This window comes from Trachurus japonicus, chromosome 24 (assembly GCF_045865225.1).
Source record: "Trachurus japonicus isolate A0001 chromosome 24, Traja_1.0".
Lineage (NCBI taxonomy): Eukaryota > Metazoa > Chordata > Actinopteri > Carangiformes > Carangidae > Trachurus > Trachurus japonicus.
In genome coordinates this window covers 2,054,554-2,078,683 of record NC_140930.1, presented here as the reverse complement: position 1 = coordinate 2,078,683, position 24,130 = coordinate 2,054,554, and the positions used below count along the sequence as shown (strand labels likewise).

Sequence of the window (24,130 nt, the reverse complement as noted above, 5' to 3'; positions counted from 1 at the left end):
TCCAGTCCAACAGGAGGCCATAGAGCTGCAGTCTTTGAACCTGGGTGTTTCCACAGCTGATGGAGGGCCAGCTGAAGAAGAAGGAGTCCAGGCTGCTGCAGAGGAGGAACTCGTCTTACATCCAGACTCGTCAGCTGCCACACACCTGTCCATTAGCTCAATCAACAATCCAGCACCGTCCCTCAGATGTTCCCTTTAGAGTTTCACTGAGATCCAGCATCCTCCCTCAGATGTTCCCTTTAGAGTTTCACTGAGATCCAGCATCGTCCCTCAGATGTTCCCTTTAGAGTTTCACTGAGATCCTGCAGGAGGAAATCATCCGTGCTTTCATCTCTCCTCTCAGTCTCATGTGATCAACAGGTTTTTGCAGCACAGACAACACTGAATTATTGGTTTAGAGACTGAAATTACAGTGATGATGCCTTCAAAGGCAAAGCTATGAATCGTTTTTCTTTATTAATTAATCTCTTCCATTTAAAAAAAAAAATTATTATTATTATCATTAACTCATTGAGTGCCGCGCTCCTTTCCAAAGTTTTAGTCAAGTGTACCGGCAATTAAGACCATTTTTGACGATTTTTGTAGAGCCACTAAACAACAATAACACAGACGCACCGCGCCATGTCACAGCCTCTCGCCGCGGAATGTGATGGTCTCTGGGCCACAGCAGGTCGGGAACACCGGTCCCACCGGTGGTCGCGGTCCTTCTGTGGTACGGGTCGGTGCCGGCCTGCTTTGGCCCAGAGACCATCACATTTTACCGCGGGAGGACCTTGGGGAGGACACGGTGTTGCTCGAGATGAAGACCGGGTGGGACAGTCGGCTGAGAGCTTCCTGTTCGGCTCCGAGCTGCTGGAGCCTCGCGGGTGAGAGCAGAGCAGCTGCTGCATCCATATGCAGACCTCCGTTTGCAAAAGCTGAGTTATGATAAAAACTTCCAGATCATGAGCTGTCATGAGTTTTTGATCGTCATCTATTTCAGTTCTACTCGTCGTAGAGTCCCCAAATTTACACATAAGGTGTGTTAAAGTGTCTAGTTTCATAATTTAAAAAAAAGCAAAAAACGAGAAATCTCGTTTTTGGCACTCAACGCATGGGAACGAAAAACGAGAAATTACGTGGTTGGCACTCAGTGAGTTAATAATAATAATAATAATAATAGTACATTTTATTTATAAAGCGCTTTTCAAGGACTCAAAGACACTGTACAGGAAATAAATAAAAACAAAAAATCACACAAGAAGCACAGAAAAGCATTAAAACATCAGGGGCATTACAACAGTTAGGAATAAAAACAGACAACATTTAGGTATTAAAAGCAAGCTTGAAGAGGTGAGTTTTGAGAGAGGTTTTGAAAGTGGACAGGTCAGAGAAGGTGCGGATGGGTTTGGGAAGGGAGTTCCAGAGGGAGGGGGCAGCGGCACTGAAGGCTCTGTCGCCCCAGCTCCGGTGCTTGGTCATGGGGGGTAATGACAGGAGGTTTGCATCAGAGGAGCGGAGGCAACGGTTAGGAGAGTGGGGGTCGAGGAGGTCAGTGAGGTAGGAGGGAGTCAGGTTGTGAAGTGCTTTGAAGGTGAGAAGAAGGATTTTGAAGTGTATACGGTAGGGAACAGGAAGCCAGTGAAGGTTTTGGAGGATGGGGGTGATGTGGTCATAGGGGCGAGTGTGGGTGAGCAGGCGGGCAGCGGAGTTCTGGACATACTGGAGTTTATTGAGGGTTCTGGATGAGAGGCCATAAAAGATGCTGTTGCAGTAGTCAAGTCTGGTGGCGATGAATGCGTGGATAAGGGTTTCAGCGGCAGAGAAGGTAAGGGAGGGACGAAGTCGGGCAATGTTTTTTAAATGAAGGAAGGCCGTACGGGTTAACTGGGTGATGTGGTGATCAAAGGAGACGGTGCTGTCGTGGAGATGTAAAGCTGGATGTCGTCGGCGTAGCAATGGAAGTGGAGACCATGTCAGCTGACGATGTTACCGAGGGGAAGCAGGTACAGGATGAAGAGGAGGGGACCAAACACCGAACCATGGGGGACACCTTAGGAGAGGGGGGCAGTGGTTGATGTGTATGAATTTACGACGGTTGATGAGATATGACTGTATCCATGAGAGTGCAGTTCCGGTGATATTGAGGATGGAGGAAAGGTGAAAAAATGAGAGGAAGGAATTACTATTTTTTTAATCATTATTATCGCTATTATTATCAAATGTGCAACTATACGGTTCTTGTCATACTGTTGTTGAGTATTTTTTTTTTTTTTTTTTTGCTTTTATTGCCTTTATTTGATAGCATATAGTGAGATAACCCAGACAGGAAAGGGGGAGGCAGAGAGAGGGGGAATGACATGCAGGAAAGGTCTGCCCGACGCGGGATTCGAACCGGGGACGCCTGCGTTGAGGACTGTAGCCTCTACATGGGGCGGCCACTTTAACCACTGCACCGCGCACCACCGCTGTTGTGTCTTTTTTAGTTTTTTTTCCTGCAATAGTCTATAATTAACCCCACCCTCAGGACAAGTGTGGGGGTGAGGGCTTTGGGTTGGGAGAGTAGCAGCCGTAAGGTGAGGTGTAAGGTATGCCGTAAGGTGTTTACTATGTATAATCTATGCAATATAAGGTTCTTGTCATACTGTTGTTGTGTCTTTTTTTGTTGTTTTTTCTTGCATTAGTCTATAATTAATGTTACCCTCATAGCTAGGGAAACATCGGGGGGGATTCGCAATGGGGCACTTCACCCAGCAGATGGCGAAGTTATATATACCCGAGTGTCCCCCGAAGGGGGGCTTTTGCCTCAGACGACCATACAAGTGCCCCTTGGTGAATTTAGTTTTCCCCAAGTGCCCCTCTGAGGGTTTCGGGCGCTTCGCCGGGGACCAAAGCGCCCGACGACGGACGGACGGACCCTTCTTATTCTTATTCTTTATATTCTTATACTATATGTTGTTATCGTCAATGTGTGTCTGTGTAATGCTGCTGCTGCACTGTAATTTCCCAGATTGGGATCAATAAAGTATATCTATCTATCCTTCGGCCACGTGCACTTTGGAGCGGGGTAAAGTGCCCGAAATGTCCCCCGATTCGTACTTTGATCCCAGAAGGGGGGCTTTTGCCTCAGACGACCATACAAGTGCCCCTTGGTGAATTTAGTGCCTGAAATTTACCCCGATTCGTACTTTCAGCCCAAAAGGGGGGGGGCTTTTGCCTCAGACGACCATACAAGTGCCCCTTGGTGAATTTAGTGCACGAAATTTACCCCGATTCGTACTTTGATCCCAGGAGGGGGGCTTTTGCCTCAGACGACCACACAAGTGCCCCTTGGTGAATTTAGTGCTTGAAATTTACCCCGATTCGTACTTTCAGCCCAAAAGGGTGGGGGCTTTTGCCTCAGACGACCATACAAGTGCCCCTTGGTGAATTTAGTGCCCGAAATTTACCCCGATTCGTACTTTCAGCCCAAAAGGGGGGCTTTTGACTCAGGTGACCACGCAAGTGCCCCTCTGTGAATTTCGGGCGCTTCCCCAGGTGGATATGAAGTGCCTTATATCCACCTGGGGCTCTCTGGACTCTGATAGAGTAAACGGGGCACTTTGGGGCACCTTAGACCCCGTGAAGTGCCTCATATCCCAGCCAACATGTACATATGGGTTACAAATGGGCAGCATGGGTACAGAGTGGGCATGGGCTAGAACTGGGCAAATTGTCTGGGCCCCGTATGGTTTCAGTAATACAGGTCCTATATAGGAAGCCCATGTGGGCTAACCACATGGGTCTCATCAGGGATATGAGTTGGCGAAGTGGGCATGGGAAAGAAGTAGGTGGTTTATTTGGGTCCCATATGGGTCACTTAACATGAGCCCCACATGGGAAGCCCATGTGGGCCAAATCTAAGGGTCCCATAGGGGGTATAAGTGGGCAGAGTGGGCATTGGGTGGAACTGGGTATCATTTCTTGGGCCCCATACGGTTCCTTCAACTTGGGTCCAACATGGTCAGCCCATGTGGGCTGACCGTGTGGGTCCTGTAAGTGATAAGAATGGGCAAAGTGGGCATTGGCTGGAAGTAGGCAAGATGTGTGGGCCCCATGTGGTTTCAATAGCATGAGGCCCATATGGCAAGCCCATGTGGGCCTACACTATGGGCCCCATAAGGGATATAATGGGGAAACGTAGGCATGGGGTGGCACATGGTAACAATACCTGGGACCCAGGTTGCTTCAGTAACATGGGTCCCACATGGTAAGCCCTTGTGGGCCTATTCTATGGGCCCCACAAGGGATACAATTGGGCGACATAGGCATGGGGTGGAACTCGGTAACAATATCTGGGACCCATGTTACTGAAGCAACATTGGTCCCACACGGTAAGCCCATATGGGCCTACTCTATGGGCCCTATAAGGGATACAATTGGGCAAAGTAGGCATGGGGTGGAACTCGGTAACAATATCTGGGACCCATGTTACTGAAGCAACATTGGTCCCACATGGTAAGCCCATGTGGGCCTATTCTATGGGCCCCATAAGGGATACAATTGGGCAACATAGGCATGGGGTGGAACATGGTGACAATACCTGGGACCCATGTTGCTTAAGTAACATTGGTCCCACATGGTATGCCCATATGGGCCTACTCTATGGGTCCCATAAGGGATACAATGGGGCAAAGTGGGCATGGGGTGGAACTCGGTAACAATATCTGGGACCCATGTTACTGAAGCAACATTGGTCCCACATGGTAAGCCCATATGGGCTTACTCTATAGGCCCCATAGGGGATACAGTTGGGCAACATAGGCATGGGGTGGTATCCATGCTGCTTCAGTAACAGTGACATTGTAACACCCGCCATTGTAATGCCCACAAACGTAATAAACCACAAACGTTATAAAAAAAATATGCACCTTTTAATGTAATAATCCTGCAAATGTAATTTTCCCACAAACATAATAGAAAGAATGAGTGACAGCGTGTAACTGCCTAGAGAAAAGTATGAATGCTGGTCAGAACCATATTGTTTTTTTTTATTATCATTCTTTACTGTCATCATTTCTGATGCCTACAGTATGTTTAACTTGCAACAGTCTAATGATGCCTGATGAGCTGAAACACACACACACACACACAACTGTTTTTTTTAATTTGTCAGTTAGACTAGAGAGGGAACGTAATCAACACACGTGCATACTCACACACGCATGGGGTAAATAATTTTATGTATAGGCCTTGGTGCAGATCGATACTGAAATATCGATACTTCCGATACCAGGTCTGTCTGCTCTAGAATCGATACTCAAATGAAAAGATTGATACTTTTGATACTGAAATCATTTGTGGTAATAGGCTATCATTTTTTTTTTTTTTTTTTAAGTATATTTTTTGGGCTTTTATGCCTTTATAGATAGTACAGTTGAGACAGACAGGAAATGGGGAGGCAGAGAGAGGGGGGATGACATGCAGCAAATGGCGCCCGACGCGGGACTCGAACCGGGGCCGACCGCAGCGAGGACTGTGCCTCTATACATGGGGCGCCCGCTCTAACCACTACGCCACGTGACGCCCCGTAATAGGCTATCATTAACAGGAACACAGTGGAAAATAACAAAACTAGTCAGATCTTGTCCAAATAACACACGATTGGCAAGAACTACTTTTCTTCCGCCTGGGTAAGTGCATAATGCATAAGTGCAGCAGCAAAGTGGCGCCACAAAACATGGTGCCACAATCAATGAAGATTAAGTCTGTAATTTCTAAATTATAGATAATATTATATATGAATGAATAAAAAAATGTTTTTTTAATCATTTTCGTATTTAATTTATGGTTTTATTATATTTTATTTTACTATTTTTGGCAACATTCTACAGTAAACGAGGCCACAACCTCATTATAGTCCAGAGTTTAAAATAAATATGTTACTCTGAAGTCTTGCATCCAAGCTATGACTTGAAATATAGTACTTTTCGATTTTATTAGATTTACCAGGCCCATTAGGTGCATTTGTACAAGGTATCGGTATCGGATCGATATCACCGATAGGCTACCAGCTTGAATTTTACTCAGTATTGTTTCGGAAACAAAATAGGCCTAGCGTACTTTTTTATTTAATTGGTTTCATGAGTTTCTAATGCTTTGGCAACATTGTTTTAACTGTCAAATAAAGCAAATTTTAACTTGAACTTGAGAGAGAGAGAGAGAAAGAAAGAAAGACAGGGAGAGAGCTGTTGATGGCCCACAGAGGATGCATTTCCTCCATGACAATGAGCAGCGACTGGCTCTGCCTTTCTTTTTTCCACCAGTTTTCCTGTTTCTGTACATTTTTGTCATCTGGTTTGACATGAGACAGAGAGAGATGGGGTAGACTCTCCTAGGCTATTATAGATACCAACAACCAACACAACGACCATTACATTTTATTACAACATTGAAAATTGATTGATGGTGAATGGTTTGAGCATTTTAGTCCCCCCTCACGTCTGACGTCTATCACACATTGCAGGGGGGAAAACACGCATCACAGCAGCTGCAGTTCTGTGAGGCAGGAGCAGAATGGAATGGCCAGGCAGGTTGACAACTGTGTTGATGACTGTCTGCAGGCCAGCTGACAGTCTTGCCTGGGCCCGGGACAAGATAATCTTAGAGGGCCCCCCCAATTTTTCTGTGACCAATAGGGACGCGCACAATTAACCGTTTCACCTTTAACCAATAATAACATTGATTACTGTAATACTAGCAGTTAACTCAACACATGCCAACTACCACGCATGCCTTCAGTCATATTTTGGAGCAAAAAACTGACACGGGAGTAGGCTAGGGCTGGGGCTGTACGTTAACTTTTTGAGCACATAGCACTGGTGCTACAGAGGGTGATCATTTTGTGGCTGGAAAGGTTGTAGCACAGGTATGAAAATACTTGTTACCACCTCTAAAAACAATAAGTAGCCTAGTGAATTTCATCACTAAAACACAATTCACACAAAAGACTGACAGTTAGTGCTTTGTTACTAATAGACATGGACAATATTATAGAAATAAACCAATGTCCAACTTTTTAATCATAAACTCCTATAGGAATGGAAATCAATGTTAGCAGCTCCATTCATTCCCTTTCTTCTAACTCTGCAGGCTTCTGTAGTGGCCATATTGTCAGAGCTAAAATGTGTCAGAGAGACCAACCAGGCTTCAGGAAGAACATGTGAGATTTGAATAAAATCTCCAACAAACCATTAGTATAAAGGAAGATACAGCAATAATGTGATGTATAGTCCACTGCATGCTTCAACAAATTAAAATAGGAGCAGGGAGATATTGTTAATGAAATAAATTGTTATTATTATTGGTGAATGCAGTTTTTAATACCAACTACTGTTAGTCTTTAATGAAGGATGTAATTTAGTTATAGGCTACACTTCAACTTTCATCACAGGCTTTTTGTGAATGGAGAACTTGTCCTTCTGAGGCTGCCGTACATCTGACAGCTCACCGCGTCTACTCGCGGTGGTGAACATTGTCAATCGTCTAAAAAAACAAAACAAAAAAACTCCAGACGAGTTTTATCTGATCACAGGCGGAGTGCAGCAGCTCTTCACAGAATGCGAGTCGGATAATAAGGGTCAAACCCAAAAGCAAACCCGTCCTGTACTGGTTTAAAACGGTATCAAATACGCTATGAGGCGATTCTGACGTGACGGGTCAACCTGCCACAGGACACTACCACACAGACTACAACTACCAGGAGGGAGAGTTATCAAGAGGGTCTCAGAGTTATGTGACATTACTTCAACCGCGGCCTCCATTCAGAGAAAAAAACACACACAAATAAAAAAGGACGGCACTGCGCTCTCCAGTCGGCTCACAATCACCTGTCATTCACCTGCAGCTGACCGAGCTCCGCGTGCGTCCTTGGCCAAACCATTTTTGGGGGGTTCTTTGCCGTTTTTTCCAAGACAATTAGGAATAAAACAAATAAAAAATATTAAAAATTTCCCCCAGAAATGGGCCTATTTTGAATAAAATAATTGAATAAATAAAAGATTCCATAATTGAATGACGTGCAGCTCCGTGATACAAAGCACATACCGGTATGTTAATAACAACAACCCCGTTGCTCGCCGTTAGTCGTCAAGAGCGTTTGGAAAGTCGCCAGATTTTGCGAGAAATCACTCAAATAGCAGCTTGAAAATCCTGCGATCTAGTGAGGATGAGGCGCCGGCGGCCCTGCGAGCGTGACTAAAGGTGGAGTGTCTGTTGTGAGCTGCAGAGACTGTCTGTGGTTGTGGGTTCAGGGGGCACATCAGCCAGAGCTGTAGGCTGTGTGTGTGTGTGTGTGTGTGTGTGTGTGCGTGTGCGTGCGTGTGTGTGTGTGGCCGCGTTGTTTCACTGCTGACAAACAGCTGTTGATGTTTTAGTCTACCTGCAGCAACAAAAACAGTCACTGCAGCTTTATTGCTGGAGTCAGACATAATAATGCATGCGAGACAGACACACGCAAATGTTGCGGACATCGTTAAACTTCTCACACATGTTTTTTTTAAAAAGCTACCGTTCAGAACCAGGTAGGCTATTTATTCCAAGTTGGAGAGGGAGCGAGGTGAGCCGAGGAGGGAAGGAGAGAGAAGGGTGTGTGTTGAGAGGCTGGTGATTCAGGAAGGTAGATAAGCTGTTTTGTTCTTGTTGTTGACTTATGGATGGTGGGATAATTATACAAATTACAAATGACACAAAAATGAAATGGAAAAGCATACCTTCTCTGGGCCTCTTTAAATTTATGAATTTAACCTGAAATTTTAAATTATAGTATGTGCAAATAAAATCCTCCTGTTGACTTCTCTCAACCATTGTCTTTCTGTCACATTTAGATTTGTCCAGCTGTTGGAAAGTGTTCTTCTTTGCCACGCAAGTAATTTGAATGTAATAATTTGTCATATGCACAATGTATCTGTTGCCAATTCATGCTCTATTGTCATTTTCAGTTCTGATATTATTGCACTTGCAAGCTCAAAAAATGCAGTTGCCCACTGAGTAGTAGTTAGTTTTCCCATTTAAATGGACAATGAGGTGTTCTGGAAAAGCATTTTTGAGCCTCCGTGCGCACCATGAAATTCTTTTACCGGCGCAAGACAGACTCATGTTTTCATTCATCAAGAATTGAAGTCAGAGGTTCAAAGAGGTTCAGTTACCATCGTAGTTCCGACCATAAACAGGTTTTTGGAGGCGTTATTCTCATTCACATCCACGATACCGAAAGTAAGGAAACGCTGGTCCCAGCATTTGCGACACCACTAACAAAATAACAATAGAGACAAAACTAATTTATCAAAAACGGGCCCATTAACTAATTAATTAATATGAGACTTTTTTTATTGTAATTCTTCATTCTGCCGGCAAAGAAACTCCTCGTTCTCCCTTTAATGATGTTAAACAACCTCAAAGAAGGCTAAGAGTTGATTTTGATTTTAGATTAGACAGTTTAGCACGAGTACAAGCTATTTTACATATGGGAAACATTCCTGTGTATTTTAGTGAAATGGATTACTTCCATGGCAATTCAAGGACAAGGAGGAGGAGAATCAAAAAAAGAGTGCAGCAGCATTTAATGACCCTTGCCATGGAGGCCGTGGACCAGGCGGATCAGGTTGTGGACCAGGCATATCAGGCTATGGACCAGGTGGACCAGGTGGATCAGACTGTGGACCAGGTGGATCACGTTGTGGACCAGGTGGATCAGCCAATGGATCGAGAAGTTCAGGCAGTTGATGAGGCTGTAAATGTGCAGTTTAACTTTGACAGTGATGTTGATGACTTGTACATGTGTAGTGACTCTGAAGAAGATCCTGCCTGTGACTTTACTGAAGAGGAACCTCACTCTGATGCGAAGAGGAAACTAGCTGAATGGGCAGCTAACCGTCAGGTGTCTCATTCTGCACTGTCAGAGTTACTGGCGATACTCTTGGAGCTAGGTCTGGATGTACCCAAGGATCCCAGAACTCTCCTCGGTACAGTGAAAGATTGTGAGATCAAAGAGATGGGAGAGGGAAGTTACTACCACTTTGGGCTTACAAATGCAATACTGTCTGAGCTGAAAGTGACAAATGAGAATGAACTGACAACAGACACATTGACTATTCGTGTAAATGTTGATGGGCTGCCTCTTTCAAGGAGCTCAAATATGCAGCTGTGGCCTATTTTGGGTCAAATAGTTGAACTACCAAAAGCAAAAGTGTTTATCATAGGTGTATATGCAGGTCCATGTAAACCTGAATCTGTGAACGACTACATGCATGATTTTATTGAAGATTTAAAAGCCATCACGACAACTGGTGTAATGTTAGGTGGGAAACAGTACTGTCAAAAAACGTGGGAACTCAAAAATTCAGGCGCAACAAAAAAAGATGGCTGGAGTCACAAATTAAGCTGAGCTGTGCAGTTTATTTTACAGTGCAACAAACAACAGGGCAACAAAGCAAGCCTCACTCTCTCCACCCGAGCTTCTGCTCGGCCTGGGCCTTATATACCCCAAACCCCGCCCCAAGAACAATCAACACCAATTAACCCATGAAACAATAAGTCCGGTAACTATACTCCACACACCGGCACTGAACTGACCTTATTAACAATATTCAACATCATACAAACCATCACAATCAATAAACAGGCTCTATTTGAGCATTTAATACATAAAGAAAAACTCTCCCCCTCCACTCAGTGGGGAGATGGTATGGTCCGCAGCCGACCATACCATAAAAGCAAGCTGCTTCTGCTGCTCTGGTTCATTCCTCCATGGCCGGCACAGGAGCAGCAGCACGACAGCAGCACCCAGGTAACTATGACAAAATAAAGAGAACTGAAAACAAACAAATATGATGAGTAGTGTGTGGTTTTCTTGTTCTACTTCGGTTGGAGATATGATGATGATGAGTATGAAACCAAAGGGGTGCGTGCACTCACCCAACAGAGGGGAAAATGTGTAAAATGTACCATGTAGACTGAAGACTGAAGGTGCTTTATAGTGATGAAGAGGGCTTCGTCACAAGTACAATGTCGCACTTCCAGACGCTTTTATTTGCGACACGCCAGCAAGAGCTTTTCTAAAATGTACCAAAGGTCATGGTGGCTATAGTTCTTGTGAGCGTTGCACACAGTCTGGCATTTATGTTGATGGTAGAGTTGTGTTTCCTGAGATGGATTCCAGCCTGAGGACAGACACTCAGTTTGAACAAATGTCTGATGAAGACCACCATCGCTCTAAATCACCTCTCCAAGGGCTAGGCATTGGTATGGTTTCTGCTTTTCCTTTGGACTATATGCATTTAGTCTGCTTGGGCATTGTGCGTAAATTGATTGTTCTGTGGTTTAAGGGGCCATTGCAATGTCGGGTTCCATCTTCTGTCCTTTCTGCCATCTCTGATCACTTGAAACAGTGCAGACAAAGCTTACCCCGGAGCTTCTCCAGAAAGCCAAGATCTTTGTCTGAGTACAGCCAGTGGAAGGCTACAGAACTGAGGCAGTTCTTATTGTATACAGGGCCAGTTGTGCTTTTTGAAAGATTGCCCAATCGACATTACAGAAACTTCCTGGTTTTGTCATGTGCTATGAGAATACTTCTGTCTCCTCTGTGTAGAGAGTTCTGTGGTTTTGCCAGAGAATTGTTAAGATTCTTTGTTACCAACTTTGCTAAGATATATGGGACTAAATTTCTGGTTAACAATACACACAATCTCATACATTTAGCAGATGATGCTGAAAAATATGGCCCTCTGGATTCAGTTTCATGTTTTCCTTTTGAGAATTATTTGGGACAGTTAAAAAAATGGTGAGAAGACGACAGGATCCTGTACAACAAATTGTCAGACGTGTCTATGAAAGGCAATTATTTCCTCACATGTCAAAAGAAATTCCTGAAACAGCCCCATGCATCCGGACCACTGCCTAAAGACTTTTCCATGCATCAGGGTGTTCAATATAAGATGTATAAACTCAAAGACACAATAATCTCAAACTCCAGTGGTTCCAACTGTTTTGAACTGGGGGGCAGAGTTGTAATGGTGAGAAACATTGTACATTCGACTGCAGCAACACATGTGGTTTATGAACCTTTTGAGACAGGGGCATGTTTTTTCAAGCACCCCATTGACTCAACATGTCTAGGAGTTTGTTTACTGTCGAAACTGTCTGGTCAGCTTGCCAGTGCTCCAGCAACCGCCTTCACCAAACCACTACTGTTATTCCCGCTTCGGAATATGTTTGTGGCTTTGCCGCAATTACACACCACATAATAGGGCTGACCCAAAAAATTTGAAGGTTTGTTCATTGCCATGGTAATCGATCATGAAAGTCTGATAGATTTTTTGTTTTGTTTTGTTCCTTTTCTGTTCTCATTGGCAGTTGTTACATTAAAATGAGTAGGCATCTTGGCATCCAGGAAACCTGCCTTATTTTGGAGATACGCAGTGTTTTTTTGCTATTACTTTAATTATTTCATTACCCCCTCCCCTCTCCCCCCAACGTAACATCATGAACTTTGCAGGATGCCATTCAGCGTGGTGGAGTTTCAGGACGAAGTCGACCATGATGGCTGCAAACAGGTCGACATCATTCCTTTAGAGTGGTTTGAGGGCGCCGACGGAACATTGTGCTGGTGGCCACCAGCCACATTGCCAAACGTCACAAAAGCTGTAAAAGATGCTACACCACCAGCTCAAAACTGGATTTTGTGCAATGTGCGTGTGCTGGGAAATGCAGGTAACTTTGATTTTCCTCATTAATTATGCTCTATTTCCTTTACTTACTTTAAAGCCCTTGTGATCACCAAAGTCATTCTTTTTTGTGTTAATTTTTCTACACAGGGTTCTCTGAGTTAATTTGTCAAGGGCTGGCTAGCCACAGATTGTTATTCCACACAAGCAGGATCACCAAACTCGATTCAATTCAATTGATTTCAGTCCTCACACATGTGATAGTTTGGATACCTGCAACCACACTATCCCTCTGCAGATTAGACATCTGCTTCATATTATGTAGGCTACTGTATGTGCATGGCTCTGTGCAATTGGCTATTACTTCTAAACAATTATTTTTCAAACAATCATGTTATATTTACCATAGTAATAACTACAAACAGTCAACTCTAATCTATCATTTTTTCCTCATTTGCTGATCTGAAAAACAAGCTGAATCATGACTCAAAATTTGTGATCCACGACACCTATTTTAACTTCCTATGTCAGTGTAGCTCTTGTTAAATATCTGCTTCACTCCTTTTATTTTGTGTCATTGTATTTTGCAGCCACTTATGCAGAGGCTAGGCTCAAGCTGCATCAGGCTGAGTATACGTCAGACCTGACTGACACTGAAGATGGCTTGATCAAGAGGAAGTAAGTGTTTGTAGGGGAAATCAGGTTAAAGGTAATTTCCATAATAGAGGCAGTAGGTATGGTTTAACAAATAGTAGCCTACCTCTCTAGGGCAAGGTCAAAACTCTTTGAGAGTCAGAACAAGCTACTACAATCAAGCGAGGATTCTGATTCAGAGAAAGAAATACCACCCACTCCCCCAGCAAAGCTCCTTGGGCTAAAGAAAATGACCAGCCGGATCAGCCCCAGCCCCACTGCCCAGCGAGCCGCCAGCCCCACTGTCCAGCAGGTCATCAGCCCCACTGCCCAGCGAGTCGCCACTTCCACTGTCCAGCAGGTTAGTGGGGAGGTTAAGCCCAAAAAATAGGCCTTTGACTTCAAGTCATGATGCAAAGGTCCCCTTTGGCATAGAAGTACCTTACGGTCATACAAATAAATCTATCCAAAGACACAAGTGAGATCACACTTTGTATCTGAAATAAACACGTTTTTAAAATGCCTTTTTTTAATTGAGAAAATGCATGCTAAAAGCACATTCTATTTAGAATGTCCATATAAACTCAGGCAGATCCCCTGATGTCTTCAGCTCCTGGATGAGATCTACAGCTTCTATGACAACATGGAGCTGCTTCTGTGACAGGATATTGAGTTGTATTAATGTAAAAACATTGATAAAACTATACTGATACTGATTTGTTGAACATCAGACGGAGTGCAACAAATATAGCCTACAAGTAGTTAAATAATAAGATGTAATTCATATCACAGTGGTGTCAGAAAAGACCAATTAGCCAAATATTGTGTTGGCCAAAATATAGGCCTACCTAGAACTAGTTACTGCTTGTGTATGTTGATTTAAAAAAGTTGAATTTACATGTATGACCCATTCTGGGTCATATTAGAAGTCAACTTAAAGTCAAAGGAAAAATGTTTTTACTGTTCTCAAATGTAAAAATGGGTAATATTGGACCCTCTACATTATTTAAGGCTTAGAACACGGCTCACATGAATACTCGATCCTGATTGGTCAAACACCAAAATTCTGGTGATCAACAGGAGCAGCTTGGAGTCCAGTCTTCTTCAGCTCCTCCACTAAAGCTGCTAAGGCTGCTAACATGGTGCTTTTCACCAGGACAGGTCTTGGTATGAAGTCCTTCCTACACTGAGGGCAGCTGTAGATTTTCTTCCCATCCTCTCCATCCCAGTGGGTTTTAATACAGTTGAAGCAGTAGCTGTGTCCACAGGGAATAGTCACTGGATCCTTCAGTAGATCCAGACAGATGGAACAAGAGAAGGTCTCCTGGTCCAGATGAACTTTTTTTATTTAACCTTTATTTAACCAGGCAAGCAAATTAAGAACAAAATTCTTATTTTCAAGTGCAGCCTGAAGGGGAAGGGGGAGGGGAGTGCTAAAAGTGAAAACAAGGTTATATAAATTACACAGAAAAATTCTATATAAAATTAAATAAATATAAAATTCTGTATAATACAATACATACAATACAACTCCTTTCTGCGCCATTTCACTTCACAGAGACGACGACTGTCTGAGTTTCACTTGCTCAGAAGTGAAACTAGTTTGAGCTCTTATCTCAACAACATGTGTCTCTGCAGTGAACGGGGCCTGTCAGCTCCTCCTCTTCCACTACCTCTCTGGTCAGCAGGAGCATGGCGCCCTCTTGTGTTGAGCATCAGTTTTTTAGATTTCAGTTGTTCACCTGCTGTGATGGTCACTGCAGGAAGACGAGGAAAAACTTCCCTCAGTCTTTGGAAACTTAAAACAACATCAGTGAAGACACGTTTAAATATATGTGATATCACACCGAGTCAGTTTGTTCAGTCAAACCCTGTGTAACTGATGCTGCATTCAGGACACATGGGAAAGATGGAAGACAAGTAAATATTTGATTCATTCATTTAGTTTTATTGATGATGTGAAGCTTCAGAATGTTCACACATTGAATCAGAAAAGTCTTAAATGACTCTTGTTCAGGGATTACTTATAAAGATCCAGTTCATCCATATAATTTCAGTCTCAGGAAATTATCAATCATCTCCTCATTTATTATCATCATGGTTACACTTTGATTAAACCTCATATCCCTCTAACAACACATCAATGTAAATGTAACCCTAGATTGTTTTGTTTCCACAGTGAGAACAAACCTCAGTGATAAAGGAAGGTCTGGTGATTTCTCTGTTAAGGCCCAAACATCAACACACAAACACATCAACACAAATATCCAACAAACATTTAGAGCTCAGAGAAGTTTCTATTTTCATGTGGAGAAATGTGAGTTTAGGTAAAGAAACATCATCATGAGCAGTGATCTCCTCCACGGCTCCACCTCAACAAACTCAAACATCAACACAATGAGAAATGACAAGAAAGTGATGGAGTAAAATACAAATTTTAACCAAATGCACCTTCAATGATCTTTGTCTATTTGAGTTTACACAACTCTGCTATGACTTCATAATAAGGAAACCCAAGTCCAGCATGTAGAGGCTGAGTGAATGTGGTCTGGACTCTGTGGAGGAGAGTCATGGTTTCAGAGACGCTGTAGAAGGACAGAATACCTGCTCTGTGATCCAGGTACACTCCTACTCTGGAGGACCGAGGACCTGAGACTGGAGTCTGGATGTTGTTGAACCAAAATGTAAAAGTGTTATGTCGACAATCTAACGCCCAAGATTTGTCATTGAGTCCAAATTTACATTCATTCCCCGTCCCTGCTCTGCTGATATTCTTGTATGTGACTGCTACATGAACTCCTCCTCCTCTGCTCCACCTCCCAGTAATGATGTCCAGTCAGACTCTCTCTACTCAGGACCTGACACCGTCCAGTGAATCTGTCTGGGTGACTAGAATAACACTGATCTTTCCTTATCACTGCTACTTCCCTGTTTCCCTCAGATAATAAAAGCCGTGTGTTTGCTGTGTTTGGATCCAGTGTGATTTCATGTGAATATCTTAAGAAGTCAGCTCTGGTCCTGGGCTCTGGTGGTGACAGTAAAACATCCAGGGCCCTAGTTTGCTAGACCGAGCAAAGTCTAAGTGCAGCGCAGCTTCGCCACGCCAACGAGGCGTGTCCAGGTCCATTTCGCAAGTTTGCTGGGCAGCGCAGTCCGACTTACGCCAGCGCAAGCCCTCCCCTCGTCCCTCCTACCGGCGCAAACGGCAAAGAGGGAGGAGACAGGGCGGGAGGGAGACAGGAGGAGAAGTGGGATTAACACAGCCGAGTCAGATCTTCACCAATCAAAGGAGCTCCTCTCCTCACCTTTAACTGCGCGGCGGGCGATGCGCGCTGCAAGTTTGTCATTTTATACTTGGACATGGACGGAGGAGACAGCGACACCAGAGGCCGAACCTCTCCCCAGAGGAAACAGCTGTTTTGGTCCGGAGGTCCGAGCTCAGAGTGGCCGAATACTAATGAGTTTACTAATATCCTTAATCAGGTTTGATCTGATACACTGAAAACCCCTGCCCAATGTAAGAAACAACAACTAATAAACTAATAAAGAAACTCATATTTATTCACACCCTGTGTAAGCAAGATGAGAGGTGTAGGCTACACTAATCACAACATAAACAAACACCATGCTGGATGAAATCAGCGTAAAGGACTCTCTCTCTCTCTCTCTCTCTCTCTGTCTGTCTCTTTTTTTTCTGTGATGAGATGCTGAGTATACTGTAGTAGGCTATATACTGACTATCTGATACCGAGGCTGTTGTGGTGGACTAAGAGAGATGATGATTTGTGTTTTGTTTTTCATTAAAGCAGAAGTAAGTGGTCCGGTCGTTTTCGCTAATGCTGCGTTCCAGGCAGGCTTTTGAAATCGTAAATTACAGCTTCAAGTCGACGTTACGACTTTGTAGCGTTTCAGGCAACCCACTCGTGTTTTTCCGACCTGTTTTACCGGTGAAAGTCACTATAACGGCCACTCGTAACTTCCGACCGGTGAACTCGTACCAGATCGAACTGGTACCACTTCATGGTCGGAAAAATACGAGTTTCCTTGAACGCACCATAACAGTCCTCGTCGCTACGTTACCACATTCACGGCGTTCCTTGGCTGCACACACAGCCCTGCATGCCGTTCTCTCTCCTCATTGGATAAAAACTGTAGGATACGATAAATGTTTTCTCTTCGGCTCAGAGCAGAGCAGAGGGACTGAGAGACCCGTGTTTCGGTCCAAACACTCTATGTAAGTGATTGCTGTCGGAAGATATAACTATTTAAGACTTACATTAACACAAATATATCACTTACTTCTGCTTTAAGGCTGCGTGACGACGTGGTCGCTCGCGCTAATGAATTAATAAGTAAATAAATAAATAAAGGGGATCATCACAAGGGCATGCGTATCTCAACACGTCAGTAGCTGCGTTTCCATTACAGATTTTCGCAAAATAAAAGCGATATTTCTGAAACTTCGAAAAAGTGCAATTGCTATTTGCGGGTGTTTCCATTGAAAGATATTTTGCGAATGAGCCGTAATGCGTCTTGCGTTTCTATGGTGACGGCACAGCGATCTCAGCTGCCGACAGCTGTTGCTGTTATAGTTTTTAACAAAGACGAAAACAGCGCTTGATTGCTGAAAGGCAAAGCCCGTGTGGCGCTGCAGCGGCCACAAATAAGGGCACACTCACACGGGCCAGTTGTTCCGTACGGTGCTGAAGCCCGAATGCCCCCTCCCCTGTCCCCGCTGGCCCGCACTCACACCACCTCCAACCCAAGCTGATCAAGCACGGCTGCCTCCGTTGATATAGAGGGATTATTTGTTTACCAACACGGCGGATGTGCGCTTTAACTTGACTGCAGAAAGAATGGAGCCTTTTAACACCAGCGGTGATGAGGCGCTGTCGCGCTGACAACAATATAGGTGGTTGTGTACTGGTTTATGTGACTTAAGGTGACATTTTGGCGCAGGAGGGAGTGGGAGCGTGGATGCGAGCCAATCTCCTTCAACCATGCACGGAAAAGGGGAATGATAGAAAAGGTTTTTCTCATTTATTGAGAAACATGCCCAGGTCAGCAATGCATGACAAAAAACATGTGGTTCATTTGTCCCCTCAAGTTACATAAACCAACACAGCGTGGACACACACAACTCCGGTGACGCCGGTGACGTGTAGAAAAGCGAAAAAAGTGTTTCCATTACACTTTTGCGATACACGTTTGTATTGATACGTCTCAAAAACCACCTCATGAGAACGTAAAAACTTTTTTGCGATATTTGAGAGTTTTTTTCGAAATGTAGGTGTTTCCATTACCAGTTTTTAATTTCGATATTTAGGTTTTGCACATTTCAAGGGGTAATGGAAACGCACCTAGAGACATGCAGTCATCCACCCTCAGTCCTGCTTGGGACATCCACAGCTGCTTTTCAGTGCCAGTTCGTCCCTGCTGTGTTAATTCAGGTGGAGTTTCCATTACTCGTGCCGACAGCTTTTGATCTCTGCTTTGATCTGACGTCAGATGTGACGGGACAATCTATATAGATATAAATTCACGTGTTGATTCCATTAGTTGCATTAAATAGTGGTTATTGTGGATATTTACGGCATTGAAATGTGCCTGGAACTGTGGAGATCTGCCTGTGAGGTCTTGGTGACGTGTGTGCACTGCAGGTCAGTCAGCCAAACTTCCACTGCACCTGCTGCGCTCCGCCCTGCGCTGAGATTAGACCTGGTTGGAGGTGACGAGCTTTCAGCGCAACCTCGGCGGGACATTTTCGCACGAAACTTCCACTGCACCAAGCTGAATCTGTGACGCCTCCCCCTGCTGCGCGGCCATGCCTATCTCAGCACAGCGTGATCTACCAATCTGCCAATCTGACTTTGCGCTAGGCTGCGCTGGTCGAAACTTGCATTAGACCGGCTGCATTACCTTGCGCCACCTGCACTGCGCCAGCAAACTAGGGCCCCCACTGTCTCTGTCAGTGAGATGTTTGTCCATGTGTGTCTCAAAACATCCTGTAGTTTGTCTCTGAGCCAGGGCCGGTTCTAGGCAGGCATATATGAGGGGGCAGTCAGAAATGTGAAGGGGGCATCATGTGAACACATCATGCTCCAGCACTTTTTTTTCTCTGTGCTTATAGTAACTTCATTGAATTGGGTTGTTGACTATGTGTCCAACCCCAACCTGGAGAAGCGGATTGCACTTCGTCAGGCCTCTGCCTTCAGACCTGTCCAACTAGGGGCTGGGGGGCCAACCAGGGTCTTAGAGCCCAAATATTTTACTGTCGTAATGCAAAGAGCCACATTATATGGGGGGGGGGGGGCTGCATATGCATATACCTGAAGATGCATTGCAAACCCAGAGGGGGTGAAAAAGGTGAGTAGCTAAACCCCTGTAGGGAGGTCTGGAGGCATCCCCCCCAGAAAATTTTTGTGATTTTAAAATGTGAGTGAAGCATTCTGGTGTAGGCTACTCTGAGAAGAGTGTGGGTGGCGGGGGGGGGCGGGGGGGGGGGGGGGGGGGTCTACTATGGTCAAAAACTGAAAGGTAGTCTTATGAATACTAAAAAAAAAAGAAAAAGGAACAGAACATTTTAGAAAAGAACACTGTCCCTTTTTCGGCGGATTTTTGTGCTACTGCAGATAATTTTGTCAATTTGTAGGTTACATGCTGCTATTCCGACATGCCGCTATTTCGACATTGACTTCTCATTGTCGGAGTAGAGGCATTTTACTATTTTTCAAACATTCTGTGTTCAAAGTAATGGTAACTATCGTCCTGCTTTACATTGTTTTAACATAGGTAAAAGAAAAAAAAAGATTTTCTGGGATAAAGGGGCAGATTATATAAGATTAATCTTCTTTCTGCTCCCTTTTGTTGAGATTTGGGAGGTTTTTGTTTTTATTGTAGCTTTGTTAAAATGCAAGATAATTTTTCTGACTGATTTATTGCCTGATGCCGTGTAGCTACCTCGCTTTCTTTCCCCCGCCCTCCGCCTGTTGTCTTCGTTGTCACTTTGTTGTCGCTCCACAGAGCGCACATGGCTAATTAATATGCACGTGCTGACCATATGGTTGTGTCTAGACGTTCCGGGACGGAGGTGTGTTCACGCGTGCAACTGCGCACCATTCTTGGATCCAGTTTGATTTATCAAAGAGAAATTGCGGAGAGTTGTGCACGCACAGTTTGATAGATCTGAAAAAGGTGTAAATATTTTGGGTGTCTTTTCGCCGTAGGCCTAAGCAAAACATTTAGTGGCAGCAGTTTTACACTGCTTACTTACAGTTTTGATAAATGAGGCCATAAGCCCAGAGCCCAGACGCTCACAGATGCAGCTTCTCCGCGGCTCATCCGCGGCGCTGTCCGTGGTGCTGAAGGTCACAGGTTAACTTGACAAACAAACTGCAGCATAGTTCTGTTTGTTTATCATGTGTGTCAGTTTTGTTTGTGACTTGATAGTTTAGTTGTTGAGATTAAGAACATCACCCCCTCATCAAACCAGTGATAGACATGCTGAAAAGAAAAGAGAGAGAGAGAGACGCGCCTGGGTATCGCAGCTGTAAAAAAAAAAGAAAAAAAAAGACGACGTGTCGGAATAGCGGTATCAAAAAGTGTCGGACTACCGGCATGTCTAGATAGAGGGATGTCTGAATAGCGGGCGGACCCCCAACTGGTAACTAATTTCTCTTTGGTAATATACACATTTTTTGAGTATATTAAAATGTGCTTTCTCAACTTCTAAAATTTGGATTTTAGGGGGCAAGACATTTATTTGAGGGGGCACTGCCCCCTCTTGCCCCTGCGTAGAGCCGGCCCCGCTCTGAGCTCTGACACAGCTGCTGTCACATCTTCAAAGTGTCTGAGAGGACGGATATTGATGCTGGATGAGTGTGTAGATGGACTGAGTGCTGACAGTGAGGGGTAGTTGTATAGAAACTGGGTGTGATCCTCTGTGTGTGACAGCAGCTTCAGCTCAGCGTCTTTCCTCTTCAGCTCAGTGATCTCCTGCTCCAGCTTCTTCTGAAGCTCTTTGACTCCACTCACTTTAGTTTCCTGCTGGGATCTGATCTGCTGCTTCAGCTCAGAGCTTCTTTTCTCCATGAGACGGATCAGCTGAGTGAAGATCTTCTCACTGTCCTCCACTGCTTTATCAGCAGAGCCATTGATGGCCTCCACCTGCTGTTGAAGCACCTTCACATCTTTCTCTCTGAGCTGGATTCTCTGCTGGATGTTTTGTCGACTCAGCTCCAGCTCTCTCTGCTTCTCAGTCCTTTCTGCTGCAGCTGAGACTGTGTCGTGGCCTTTATGTTCATCCACAGAACAGAGATAACAGATACACTGCTGATCAGTGCGGCAGAACATCTTCATCACCTCATCGTGACGAGAGCAGATGTTCTCCTGGAGCTTCTTGGTGGGCTCCACCAGCTTGTGTTTCTTTAATGGAGTTGCTTCATAGTGAGGCTGCAGGTGTTTCTCACAGTAGGAGGCCGGACACGCCAGACAGGACTTGACAGCTTTGAGTTTTCTCCCAGTGCAGACATCACAGGCCACATCTTCAGGTCCAGCATAGCAGTGATCAGCAGGAGCAGCTTGGAGTCCAGTCTTCTTCAGCTCCTCCACTATAACGGCTAACATGGTGTTTTTCACCAGGACAGGCCTCTGTGTGAAGTAAGTCTAGATAGACACAAAAATACATAAAACCTTAACAGGTTAAACAATTTGACAAAGTCAAGTCGTAACAGACACACATACACATTGGATAACTCTGAAGGGGAAAACAATTACGTAACATAAAAGACAAACACTTATTTGGAAAAGAAAGTCTTACTGTAACAGACAACAACACATAAAAACCTGACAAGGGAAACAATTTGACAACAAATTAACACAAAACATTAACAAAACAAAACAGGAGCAGAGGAAAGGAAAAGATAGAGGAAGAAGGGATTGAGTAGTAGGGCCAGCAGTGTGGTCTAAGGCACTCAATCGCAGCCACACTCCCTGCAGTCGGCATGCCTGAAGAAGGCCGTACATGGCCGAAACGTAGCGCTAAGACCAATGCTCACAATAGGCTTGGATAGTCTAATTGTTTGAACACAAACCACCATACGGTGGTAATTATTTGAAGCTGGGGGACTTTTCTTGGGACCTCTGGGGGCCCGTGCACTTCCTCTTCCAGGGCTTGCGCCCAGGGAAGATGCTAACCCTATCAAGAGTTATAGCTTCGTGGTTCAACGAACCACGATCGCAAAAACCCCCTTAACCTCAATCCCTCTCCCTGCTCTCTTAAAGCTACATCAGTAAGGATCAATCACCCATTTATTAACTCTTTGAGTGCCAGACCTTTTATAAAATGGTCAGTGCCATGTGCCAGCGTTTCGGGGCATTTTGAGTAATATTTTAAGACCAAGAAAATATTTTGTATTATGACTCTGAAAACACAAAATAGCTCAAAGGAAAGAGGAGACTCTCTATTTAACTAGGGAAAAAACCATTTGTTTGTACCTTGTTCCATTCTTAATTTATCTTAAGTTGAATAGAACCTGGTTGCACCAAAAAGACCACTTTTTTTCTAGAAAGCTGAGAAAATGCATTTTTGTGAAAGAGAGTCTCTCAAGAAAAACAGTGATTTATCCGTTTTAATTTTGGCTTCAAAAACATGTAAGACATCTGAAAATTTCATTTCACGTGTTTTTTCATTGTACAAAAAAAAAAAAAAACTAAAATACAACAAGTAGGAGTCTTACTCTGCAGAGTGATGCCTGCTCTCCTACTCCTCCTGCAGTTGCTGCCCCCTCACCCTCTCCTAACCCCCTCCTCCCCCCTCCCCTCCCCCTCCTTTTCTTTATACTTTTGACACTTAACTAATCCTTCATACTTTGTGCTATTTCAACAATTCTCACATCAAAATGTTCAGTCTTTTCGGGACAGGTGTGCTATGTCTTTTCTCTTTTCAACTATTCATACTTTTTGCAATATTCAACTATTTCTGATTTTTTTTTTTCCCCATAGAGAATGCATTGGAACAGTCTTGAAACTCTTCAAATCTTCTTACTTCTTTCAGCCTTTAAAGCGTCCACATACTTTCAGCTAGAGACTTCATTCAAATTCTGAGCTGTAGACAAACTTCTAATGTATTCATCCTGTATGTACAACTTTTTCATAGCTTGTACCATTTTTGAGATAAATCCTTTAAAAGCACATGAGGATTTCTGACAAATTTCACACTTTTCAATGAGTGTGTATGGGGTTGGGTCAGAGTGAGTGACATCATCGTTAGAGTGAGAGGGATCGAAAAAACATTAAGGATTTTTTCTGGATAAATTGCCAGCACGGCCACAAATTAAACTCTAGACACATGATTTCCTCACCGGTTTGTAGCCACACTTGTCGTGTCTCATTTAATGTGCTCAAAACAGCAGACAGACTTACAGAATTGTCTCTATGAGCCTAATTGTGCAGCTAGACCCGCTCCAGTGGCTCATCCACTTCAATATAAAAGTAGGAGCTGATTTTTTTTAGAAAAGCAGAAATGCCCCCCTTTTCTACCTTGCGACCCTGAGAAAAGTTTTTGCCCTACAAACATTTAATGCACATCAATGTGCTCAGGAAGGTCTCCTTGCCCCAGTAGTCATGGCCACATTCTGATAAGAGGTACGCTGCCCTGCTGCAAGCCAGACCGCAGTAACTACGCGAACAGTGAAACTGAGAAAAATGGCTTTAAAGTTTTTTGATCTGCCTTCCAAATGTGTTGTAGGTAGATTAGTGAAAATACACAGATTTGACAGGTTTTCATGAAGTAATATTTATGCAATTAAATATATGAC

At 44.0% G+C, this 24,130-nt stretch overlaps 1 protein-coding gene and 1 long non-coding RNA gene across 2 annotated transcripts in view; both read left to right on the top strand.

Annotated features, from left to right (window-relative positions):
* flvcr1 (FLVCR choline and heme transporter 1) overlaps window positions 1-24,130 on the top strand; it is a 74,196-nt gene that overhangs the window by 23,953 nt on the left and 26,113 nt on the right. The window lies entirely within an intron of this gene.
* LOC146961112 (uncharacterized) lies at window positions 11,024-13,773 on the top strand. Its single transcript, XR_015035245.1, has 3 exons — window positions 11,024-12,726; window positions 13,271-13,358; window positions 13,449-13,773. It is a non-coding gene; the product is annotated as an uncharacterized LOC146961112 (long non-coding RNA).